The sequence below is a fragment of the Sapajus apella genome, unplaced genomic scaffold (assembly GCF_009761245.1).
Source record: "Sapajus apella isolate SASKATOON/1434 unplaced genomic scaffold, GSC_monkey_1.0 scaffold38, whole genome shotgun sequence".
Lineage (NCBI taxonomy): Eukaryota > Metazoa > Chordata > Mammalia > Primates > Cebidae > Sapajus > Sapajus apella.
The window spans coordinates 5,487,594-5,499,904 of NW_022436978.1; positions in this window are offsets into that span (position 1 = coordinate 5,487,594).

Sequence of the window (12,311 nt, forward strand, 5' to 3'; positions counted from 1 at the left end):
ACTCGGCCCTAGGATTTCTCTCCTGGTACCACTTGGAGAGGCAAGCCTTGGCTGCCAGAGGAAAAGGCTGATGGAGGGGCTGGACAGGAGGAAGAACTGTGGGAGGAAGGTGCCAAAGTGGGAAGGAGTATGTGAGGAGAGTCTTAAAGGTTAATGCCAATTATCTCTTTTTTTTTTTTTTTTTTTTTTTGAGAGGGGGTTTTTTTCTTTTTATCCCGGCTGGAGTGCAATGGCATGATCTCCGCTCACGGCAACCTCCGCCTCCTGGGTTCAGGCAATTCTCCTGCCTCAGCCTCCCAAGTAGCTGGGACTACAGGCATGCGCCACCATGCCCAGCTAATTTTTTTGTATTTTTAGTAGAGACGGGGTTTCACCATGTTGACCAGGATGGTCCCAATCTCTTGACCTTGTGATCCACCCGCCTCGGCCTCCCAAAGTGCTGGGATTATAGGCGTGAGCCACCGCACCCGGCCAATCCAATTATCTCTACAAAAATGCCAGGCTTTACAGACTCAAGAGCTACTAACCAAAAGATTGAAAAAACTGCCTTAAAGCTGGGTGCAGTGGCTCACACTTTTAATCCCAGCACTTTGGGAGGCCAAGGTGGGTGGATCACAAGGTCAGGAGTTCAAGACCAGCCTGACCAATATGGTGACACCCTGTCTCTACTAAAAATACAAAAATTAGCCAGGTGCAGTGGCAGGTGCCTGTAATCCCAGCTACTCTGGAGGCTGAGGCAGAAGAATCACTTGAATTCAGGCAGCAGAGGTTGCAGTGAGCCAAGATTGCGCCACTGCACTCCAGCCTGGGCAACAGAGCGAGACTCCATCTAAAAATAAAAATTAAAAATTAAAAGAGATGGTGAAGAAATCCATTATCTCTGGTGGTTTGCAAGTTTGATTTTAGCAGTAGAACTCTTAATGAAGATCTCAAGTGGAACTCTGAAATAGGAAACACTTAAACACATGAGAATTGAGCTGCTATGGAGAAATTAGGAGTCCAGTTCCTACCTCCTTATTCTTTTTATCACTCAAGAACAATGACCATTTTTACATCCCGACCTCAACCCTAGCTCCCCAGGATGGTGCTCCACAGAGGTAGCTTGAAAAACACCGAAGGCTAACCTCTCTAGCACCTCGCTGGGCTGCTTTAGGGACAGCCGGGTCACTACTTCACAAAGTCATCCTTCCCATTCTGGCAGTTTTGATCTTCAGAAAGTTCTGTCTTTTCTTTTTCTTTTCTTTTTTTTTTTAGACGGAGTTTCGCGCTCGTCCCCCAGGCTGGAGGGCAGTGGCGCGATCTCCGCTCACTGCAACCTCCACTCCTGGGTTGAAGTAATTCTCTTGCCTCAGCCTCCTGAGTAGCTGGGATTACAGGTACCTGCCACAATGGCCGGCTAATTTTTGGAGTTTTAGTAGAGACGGGGGTTTCACCATGTTAGCCAGGCTGGTCTCAAACTCCTGACCTCAAGGGTTCCACCCGCCTTGGCATCCCAAAGTGCTAGGATTATAGGCGTGAGCCACCACACCGGCCAGAAAGTTTTGTCTTTTCTTGAGGTGGGAGCTGCCCCCTAAATTTCCGATCACTGTGCCTAGATTTTCCCTCTAGAAGCACTAATATATTCTTCTATATGAAAGATCGTTAAATAACTAAAGAGCTTTAAGAGCAATCTTTTAATTTTTGACTTTTCCAGGCAAAAATCTCATCACTTCTTCCAAAGGATTCTCATATGACATGGTCACCCTATGTGGGGCATCCTCCAGTTTGTCAACATCGTTTAAAATGAGGCTCCTGGAAGAAAACATGGCTCCACACAAGCTCTGACCAGGACAGTGTAAAATGGAGTCATTCCTTTCCCTGATCTGAGCATTAAACCTCAATTAATGCAGCTTAGGCTTACATTCACTTTCTGGGCAGCACTCCACAGAGTGTTCATACTGCATCTGCTGCCAGTTCGATGCCCTCTGTCTGTTTCACATTGATTGCTTTCAGGTTAATTATTTCCTATCCTGTGCTCGTGCAGTTGATATTTTTTAATGCAAATGCTGGACTTTACTTTTGTCTCCATAATATTTCATCCTGTTGGTGATAGTCCGGTCACTCAAAATATTATAAAATATAGATATTGTTTTTCTTTTTTTCTTTTTTGAGATGGAGTTTCGCTCTTGTCACCCAGGCTGGAGTGCAATGGTGCAGTCTTGGCTCACTGCAACTTATGCCTCCTGGGTTCAAGCCATTCTCCTGCCTCAGCCTCCCCAGTAGCTGGGATTACAGGCACCCGCTACCACACCCAGCTAATTTTTGTATTTTTAGAAGAGATGAGGTTTTTCCATGTTGGTCAGGCTGGTCTCCAACTCCTGACCTCAGGTGATCCACCTGCCTCAGCCTCCCAAAGTGCTGGGATTACAGGCGTGAGCCACCACGCCTGGCTGATCTTGTTTTTCCATGAACTGTTACTTCCTAGATTTAGCTGCCTCAAATTTTAATAAGTGTCACTGTGTACACTTGTAAGACAGCTAACATGTTTCTGGGGCTAAGGAGAGTGAGAGAGGCAAGAGATTTTTTTTTCTTTTTTTTTTTTTGTGACAGAGTCTTGCTCTATCACCCAGGCTGCAGTGCAGGTCTAGGCTGGTCTCAAACTCCTGACCTCGTGATCTGCCCGCCTCAGTCTCCCAAAGTGCTGGGATTGCAGGCATGAGTCACCATGCCTAGCTGGCAAGAGACTTTTTAAAAAAAACTTTCACATATTGAAAATACTTACTCCATGACAGACACTGTCCTATGCATGCAGTATCTAACTTCCTCTTTACACCGGCCCAGTGAAAACAGGTATTAACATCCCATTTTACAAATGAGAAAACTGGAGAAAGGAACAAAAACGAAGGTATCCTGATTTCTGAGTTTTTCTGCTGTCAGTCTCAGTGATGACTGAGCATGCAGATGTTCCTACACACATAGCCACTGAAGCCCCACCCAGCAATCCTAAGGGAAGAGCTGGGCTCAGCAATGGATGAAAGACTTGAACCACAGGGAGGGAGAGCAGAAGAAAAATCACTCTTGATTCCTTCTCCCTAGGGTAACATCTCATCACCTTTTGAAGAAAGGACCAAAAAATGAAAAAGAGTTAAAGCTGGATTTTTAAGTAAAGCTTATTGAGCATATAATGTTATAAAATATGCTTGCTCATGCAGTTGTCTTGGATATAAAATTCTGATATGTGGGAAGTAAAAAAGTTCCTCTTTAAAGTTTCCTAGGCTGGGCACGGTGGCTCATGCCTGTAATTCCAGCACTTTGGGAGGCTGAGGCAGGTGGATCACTAGGCTAGGAGTTCAAGACCAGCCTGGCCAAGATGCTGAAATTCTGTCTCTACTAAAAATACAAAAATTAGCCAGGTGTGGTGGTGGGCACCTGTAATCTCAGCTACTCGAGAGGCTGAGGCAGGGAGCCGCTTGAACCTGGGAGGCAGAGATTGCAGTGAGCTGAGATTGTGCCACTGCACTCCAGTCTGGACAACAGAGCAAGACTCGGGCTCAAAAAAAAAAAATTTCCTTTCTTGTTAAAAAATAAGAGTGTTAATAATTTGTTAAGCCCTATCCTGTGTAGCTGTTAAACATGCCATGCTTATAAGCATGTAGTATGCTTTATGTCCTTGTACTTTAACCAAGATATCTGTACTGGATGTACTCACAGGCATGTCCCAACTCTCCATTGCATTTACCTGTTTGGAAAAATTTTAAGTTGTTAGCCAATCAGGTTTTAGTTTAGATTGTGAAGTCTGGCTCCAGCCAATGGTGATCAGACACAGTAGTAGGGATGATCCCAAATACGTAAGGGATAAATGTGTCTGTTTTCCTTTGTTCGTTGTACTCTCCTGGCAAGATGGCTATTGAGAGTACCCTTCCTGCAGTCCAGGAAGTAAAAATTGCATTGCTGAAGGATTCTTTGTCTCAGTGCTAATTTTTTTTTTGAGGGACCAAGCATCTATTTTCAATATGATATTTGCATGCAGTGTCTTTATCAGGCAGAAATTTTTTCTTCCTTGACTTCCTTTTTATTATGTGTTTATTTATTTATTTATTTAGAGATAGAGTCTCGCTCTGTTGCCCAGGCTGGAGTGCAGTGGGGCCATCTTGGTTCACTGCAACCTCTGCCTCCCGGGCTCAAGTGATTCTCCTGCCTCAGCCTCCCGAGTATCTGGGATTACAGGCACCTGCCACCATGCCTGGCAAATTTTTGTATTTTTGGTAGAGATGGGGTTTCACCATGTTGGCCAGGCTGTTCTCCAACTCCTGACCTCAAGTGATCCACCTGCCTCGGCCTCCCAAAGTGCTGGGATTACAAGCATGAACCACCTGGCCTGGCCTTAACTTCCTTTTTAGATTTTGCAGGAGGGAATGGTGATTGAGTGAAGGAGTCTACATAGTCTACTTTATCTACACAGCATTTATGACCATATCATATTTTTCTCTTTCTTTTCTTTTTACCTATAGTTTCTTGTTGGAAAAAGATATTTTTACTCATTGACTGTTGCTCCCCATGGAAATGTGAGCTCCACGAAAGAAAAGTCCTGGCTGCCTTGTCCTCCTCTGTATCCTTCTGTATCCCTGCTACCTAGAATAGAGCTTGGCACATATGAAGTGCTTTAGACATATTAGATGAATAATTAAATAATGGTTCTATGTATGGCACAGACAACCTAGCATTTTTAAAAGATTAATTAAAAACAATGTAAATTCTGAGCAAGGCTCACTCTAGATGTAGAGGTAGTCACATTTAAATTATGAGAAAAAATGGCAGCCAGGCATGGTGGCTCACACCTGTAATTCTAGCACTTTGGGAGGCCAACGCCAGCAGTTCACTTGAGGTAAGGAGTTCAAGACCAGCCTGGCCAACACTGTGAAACCCCGTCTCTACTAAAAATGCAAAAATTAGCTGGGTGTGGTGGCGCATGCCTCTAATTCCAGCTAGCCAGGAGGCTGAGGCAGGAGAATCCCTTGAACCCTGGAGTTGGAGGTTGCAGTGAGCCGAGATAGCACCACAACTCTCCAGCCTGGGTGACAGAGCAAGATATTATCTCAAAAAAAAGAAAAAGAAGTAGAAAAAGAAAAAATTGCTAATACCCAGTCCCAAGCCAGAGCTACCTTTTGATAAGTTAAAGAACAAATACTGCCCTCTGATGGTAGTAGTTTTTTAATTTTTAATTTTAGCAGCAATAAATGTCCTCATTTCCTTCATACCAAACTATGGCTACCCACAGTGACAGGGCCATTGGGAGGGACTTGAAGATGCACAATGTGCTTGCTATCTATGTCCAAGATAATTCTCTTAGCCACTACCCGCACGCCCCAGCCTTTCCAGCTAGATTGCTGCCCCAGCCTCTCCTATGTAGAAATTCTAGAGCCCCACTGATTAACTTGACAGTGCTAGTGTGGGCCTCCTGAGAAGCAGTGACAGGAAGATAGTGATACGGCTTACTTGCTTGGGCCAGCTGGAATCCGGAGGCGGGTGACCCATAACATGGCAATTATTATTTATTCTGTCTGGCTTTTCAACTTGGCCTCTTCTGTTTTTGCCTCCAGCTTTCTGCTCTTTTCCTGCTTCCTGTTCTCAGCTCCTCTCATAGGTAGAAATGTGGAAAGTCTAAAATATATTAGTCCATTACGTCAAAAGCATACTCCAAAAGGGGTTCTAGGCACAGTGGCTCACAACTGTAATCCAAGCACTTTGGGAGACCACAGCAGGCCGATTACCCAAGCTCAGGAGTTCAAAACCAGCCTGGCCAACATGGTAAAACCCCATCTCTACTAAAAATACAAAAATTAGCTGGGTGTGGTGGTGCTTGCCTGTAGTCCCAGCCACTTGGGAGGCCAAGGCAGGAGAATTGCTTAAACCTGGGAGGTGGAAGTTGCAGTGAACTGAGATCATGCCACTGCACTCCAGCCTGGGCGACAGTGAGACTCTGTCTCAGAAAAAAAAAAAAAAAAAAAAAGGATAAAAGTATCCAAGCATGCACCAAAAAACTAATAGATTTTTTTTACGGCTATTTTTTATTTATTTTTGAGACGAGGTATTGCTCTGTCACCCAGGCTGGAGTGCCATGGCTTGATCTTGGCTCCTTGCAGCCTTTAGTTCCTGGGCTCAAGTGATCCTCTCACCTCAGCCCTAGTAGCTGGGGACCACAGGTGCACACCACCACATCCAGCGATTTTTTTTGTACTTTTTACAGAAATGAGATTCTCACTATTTTGCCCAGGCTGGTCTTGAACTCCTGGACTCACTGATCCTCCTGCCTCAGCTTCCCAAAGTGCCGGGACCATAGGCATTAGCCCTGTACCTGGCCCTAAAAAGATGTTAATCTCTTTATCATACAGGTTATCAGTGCCAAGGTATAATTTTCAAAATTCAAAAAAGCATAATTATCATATAAATAGAAAATGAATCCATGTTTAAGACTTATTAACTCATTGGGGAAGAAGACCAGTAAGATGTAAAGCTAGTTCGAAGAATATTTACAGGTACTCACAAAGGGATGTTAAAATAAGACTATTAGTTTAGCTTTAAAAGTGGTTAATGAACTGGATATGGTGGCTCACGACTGTAATCCTTTGGGAGGCCAAGGCAAGCAGATCACTTCAGGTTAGGAGTTTGAGACCATCCTGGCCAACATAGTGAAACCCCATCTCTACTAAAAATACAAAAATCAGTGGTTGTGGCAGTGTGCACTTTTAATCCCAGCTACTTGGGAGGCTGAGGCAGAAGGATCGCTTGAGCCCGGGAGGCAGAGTTTGCAGTGAGCCAGGATCAGGCCATTGCATTGTATCCTGGGCAAGGAAGTGAGATGCTATCTCAAGGAGGGGGGCAGGAAAGGGATTAATGTCCTATAGGGAAATGAACCATAACCTTCACAGTTACCTTTTTTACTGGGCAGAATTCTTCAAGTTAATATGTAGCTGCACTACGTCTAGGCTCTAATCAAATTGTATACAGCAAAGTCAAACAGTTACATTGTTCTAGAAAATTAAATAAAACTTATGCAAGCTTTTAAATAATGCACTAGTATGACATTGAAAAGACATGTGGCCCTCATTTTTGCCTTATTTGTAAGTTTCAGATAGTTAACACAAGTTTATATATTTTTCTTTTATTATTATTTTTTTGAGATGGAGTCTTGCTCTGTCACCAGTCTGAAGTGCGATGGTGCAATCTAAACCTCTGCCTCTTGGGTTCAAGCGATTCTCTTGCCTCAGCCTCCCAAGTAGCTGGGACTACAGGTGCATGCCACCACGCTCAGCTAATTTTTGTACTTTTAGTAGAGACAGGGTTTCACCATATTGGCCAGGCTGGTCTCTAACTCTTGGCCTCAGGTGATCCACCTACCTCAGCCTCCCAAAGTACTGTGATTATAGGTGTGAGCCACCACAACCAGCCAAATTTGTATATTTTTCAAGGTCTTAACATTATTCTATTCTTCTATTAGTCTTTCCATTCGGAAGTGTGTTAGTGCTTCTCGAATTTAACAGTGGATATGAAAAACAGAAAGTGTAAATATCCCAAAACTTCTTTTGTTACTAGTTCATTATTCTAATTTCAGAGTGGGGAGAAAAAAGGAAAAGTGAGAAAAGAAATTAAAATTTTGGGTTAAATGGATTTTTTTTTTTTTTGAGATGGAGTTTTCTTCTGTCACACAGGCTGGAGTGCCGTGGCACGATCTTGGCTCACTGTAACATCTGCCTCCTGGGTTCAAGCAATTCTCCTGTCTCAGCCTCCCGAGTAGCTGGGATTACGGGCACACCACCATGCCTGGCTAATTTTTGTATTTTTAGTAGAGACAAGGTTTCACCATTTTGGCCAGGCTGATCTTGAACTCCTGACCTTGTGATCCACCCACCTTGGCCTCCCAAAATACTGGGATTACAGGCATGAACCACCTTGCCCAGCCATAAATTTTGAGGATCATATATAATGAGTTTCAATGTATCCATTCTATTTCTAATGTTCATTATTACAGATAACAGATACCTCTGTTTCTTGAGGGTAGAGAAGGCCTCTGGCCAAAAGTGTGAAAATTACCTAGTATCCAATATATAATATCAGTGAAGAGGGACAGTGGGGTCAAGAAATATTTAATAGTAGTGATGACAGATGTCTTGGCTCTGGCTAGAGGCATATGGCAATCTTATTGGCCCAACTGCACAAGACTACAATTAATTAGGCCACAGGTGGAGAAGAAGGCAGCCCTAAAATGTTCCTGAATTAGATTCCTGGATTTGGGCCTGATTAGGCCCAAGGAACATCATTCCATTTGAAGAATATGCTATCTGTCTTGAACATGTACTACCATGTTTTTTTCCTTTTGGTGGAGCATGTATAGATATATGTAGAAATTTTTGATATACATGTATTTATATTCTGATTAGATCTTTAAATATATATATATATATATACATATATTTAAATCTAACCTTCCTAATCTTTTATCACTTCTCGCCTCTGTACTGTTTCTTTCCTTTTCCTAAACATCTATTATAATTCCATCTTTTTACATTTTCTTCTTCAAGTTGGTGCAGTTGCCGAAACCATAGTAAGCATTTTGTACCCACCCAAGTGACTTCAGGATCTGGCTGATTTTTTTTTTTTTTTTTTTTTTGAGACAGAGTCTTATCTGTCACCAGGCTGGAGTACAGTGGCATGATCTCGGCTCACTGCAACCTCCGCCTCCTGGGTTCAAGCGATTCCCCTGCCTCACCCTCCTGAGTAGCTGGAACTACAGGTACCCGCCACCACGCCTGGCTAATTTTTTGTATTTTAATAGAGTCAGGGGTTTCACCATCCTGTCCAGGATGGTCTTGATCTCCTGACCTCATGATCTGCCTGCCTCAGCCTTCCAAAATGCTGATCTGGCTGATTTTATTCTCCTTTCTGCCGCTCATCAATGTTCCCAGGATCTTTTAACATCTGAGCTATTGCTCCTTTACACTCCTTGATTTCACAGGACTCTAACTTTCTGGATTTCCTGTACTTCCCTGTCTTTCTGTCTTGGTTAGGAACATGCAGATGCCAGATCTCATCAGGGCTTCTAAACTTATGAAATCTCTTGACTCAGCATTCCCCTTCTCTGACCCCATTGCTTTATCTCTTTTCTCTCAAGCAAACCTGCCACAACTTGCTAAATCTGCCCTGGTGCAATTAATCAGCTCCTATCATTTGACTCACTGCTTCCTGGCTCCACAGGACTCTATCCAGCTTTAGATTCCAAGGTCCACTGCTTTGTGTTGTCCTTGCCAGCTTCCTGGCCTTCCTCAATCCCTTATGCCTGCTCTGCCCACTGAATCAGTCTCTTCCCAGAGGTCTCCGGGCCTATTCTTGAGATGCAGATGGTCCACATTGTGTCCAGAGATGGAAGAGGACAATGGAAGAGGTGTGTTCCTTTGTTAACAGGAAGTTTTTACTGCAATAACCAGAAAAATACCAATTTGGTTGTTATTTTTATTTTTATTATTATCCATTTTATTGATTTATTTATTTTTTGCCATGGAGTCTCACTCTGCCACCCAGGCTGGAGTGCAGTGGTGCAAGCTGGGCTCTCTACAATCTCTGCCTCCCGGGTTTAAGCAATTTTCCTGTCTCAGCCTCCTGAGTAGCTGGGATTACAGGCGCGGACCACCACACCTGGCCAATTTTTGCATTTTTAGTAGAGACAGGGTTTCACCATGTTGGCCAAGCTGGTCTCGAACTCCTGACCTCAGGTGACCCACCTGCCTCAGCCTCCCAAACTGCTGGGATTACAGGAATTAGCCTCTGTGCCTGGCCTAAATTGGTTTTTAAAATGGAAAATTTGGCCAGGCGTGGTGGCTCACACCTATAATCCCAGCACTTTTGGAGGCCGAGGTAGGTGGATCACCTGAGGTCAGGAGATCAAGACCAGCCTGGCCAACATGGTGAAACCCCGTCTCTATTAAAAATACAAGTTTGCACCACTGCATTCCAGCCTGGGTGACAGAGTGAGACTCCATCTCAAAAAATAAATAAATGAATAAATTTTAAAAATTGGAAATTTGTCATTTCATATAACAAGGTAGGGTACCCTCTATGTGCAGCATATCAGGGTTCTGCAATTCTTTGTTCTGCCCTCATTAATGCTGACTATCATCATCAGGCTGGTGACAAAACAATCACAGTATTTCCCAATATCTCACATTCAGACACAACCACGTCTAGAGAAGTAGAGTGGCTTTTTCTTTTCTCCAACAAGTATAGAACACCTTTCTACAGTTGATCTTAGCCAAAAGGCAGAGAAGAAATCTAAAACATCTTTCTCACAAGTCCTCATAGATGCTGCTTTCACATCTCATTGGTCAGAACCAGGTAATGTGCCCATCTCTAAACAAATCATAGACAATGGAAGGGGATCACTGAGATTTATTTATTATTCAGTTTTAAATTTTATTCTTTATTTGTTTTAGAGACAGGGTTGTTCTGTCACTGAGGCCAGAGTGCAGTGGCATAATCAGAGCTCACTGTGGCCTTGAACTCTTGCCTCAGCCTCCTAAGTAGTTGAAACTACAGGTGTACACTACCATGCCTGGCTAATTTTTAAAAATTTCTGTGGAGATGGTGGTGGGGAGGCTCTCACTGTGTTGACCAGGCTGGTCTTGAACTCCTGGCCTCAAGCAACCCTCTCACCTCGGCTTTCCAAAATGCTGGGATTACAGGCATGAGCATACTACGTCCAGAGATTTATCCAGATCAGTCCTGATTTGCCTCTGGATCGAGGCTTATACTTGAACCACAAAATTGGACTTCTGCAGGCAATAAAGAAGGTGATTAAGGATACTGAGTAGGTCATCGCCAGTATCTGTATAGTGTGAAATGGTGGACCATTGAGAAGAAGACTTTATAGTCATAAAAGTTAAAATTTCTGAGTTTGAAGGTCGTTAATTGAACCATTAGCACTCTCTTCTTGTAAATTTGACCAAGGGGAGTTCTTTTGTTAGTTGTTTTTTTCAGGGGAGATGGTGAAGATGGGGGAGATTGTTTTTAATTTATAACTCCTGGCCAGGAGCGGTGGCTCACGCCTGTAACCCAGCACTTTGGGAGGCCGAGGCGGGTGGATCACCTGAGGTCAGGGGTTCAAGACCAACCTGGCCAACGTGGAGAAACCCCGTCTCACTAATAATACAAAAATTATCTGGGCATGGTTGTGGGCACCTGTAATCTCAGCTGCTTGGGAGGCTGAGACAGGAGAATCACTTGAACCTGGGAGGTGGAGGTTGCAGTGAGCTGAGATCACGCCACTGCACTCCAGCCTGGGTGAAAAAGTTGACTCCGCCTCAAAATAATTTTTTTTTAACTTCTGTATTATCCATTTTTGTTTGACCACCTAGAATCTACTTTCTCCATCTATGCTGAACACATCCAACCCTAGCCTTCCATCTGAAAAACAGGTCCTCTGCTCACCTCCTCCTTTTACTCCAACTACTCCCTCTCTCCGATGCTTCTCCCCAGTCTCGCTCTAATCACATGGCTCTGCTTGTGCTGTTTAGGAGAAAGCAGAAATCATTAACCTCTTAACCAGCTCTTGGCATCATAAACTGACCTGACCATAACTACGTCAGTCTTTTGTTCTTCCCTCTCCTTGAAAGTTATCTTTCTCCAGACATCCTGGGGAGTTTTCACATTTATTCAGTAAATACTCAAAAGTGTTTACTGAATAAATGCATTTATTCTGTCCCTTCTCCAGCCTTTTTTAGCCTGCACCTCTGTGTGGGCTCAAGGAGGTTTTAAATGTATCTTTGGTCCCCCTTGCTCAGCCTTAAAACAGTGGTCTGCAGATATTTGTTTCCTATTTTTTAACAGCTTTATCGAGACATAATTTATGTAGCTCAATATATGCCATAACAGTTGCCTGTTTCTAAGTGCAGAAATCAATTACTTACAGTGAATTTATACAACTGTGAAAACAAGACACAATCCAGATTTAAAGTGTTTTCATCAACCCCCCAAATATCATCTCCCATGTCCACTTGCAGCCAATCCCCATTCCTTAGCCCCAGGCAGCCACAATCTGCTTTCTGTCTCTATAGAGTTGCCTTTAAAAAATATTTCATATAAATGGACCGTATAATATAGTCTTTTCTGTCTGGCTTCTTTTTTCTTTTTCTTCTTTAATTTTTTAAGACGGGGTTTCACCATGTTGGCCAGGATGGTCTCTATCTCCTGACCTCATGATCCACCCACCTTGGCCTCCCAAAGTGCTGGTATTACAGGCGTGAGTCACCTTGCCCGGCTTTTCTTTTTTTTTTTTTTTTTTT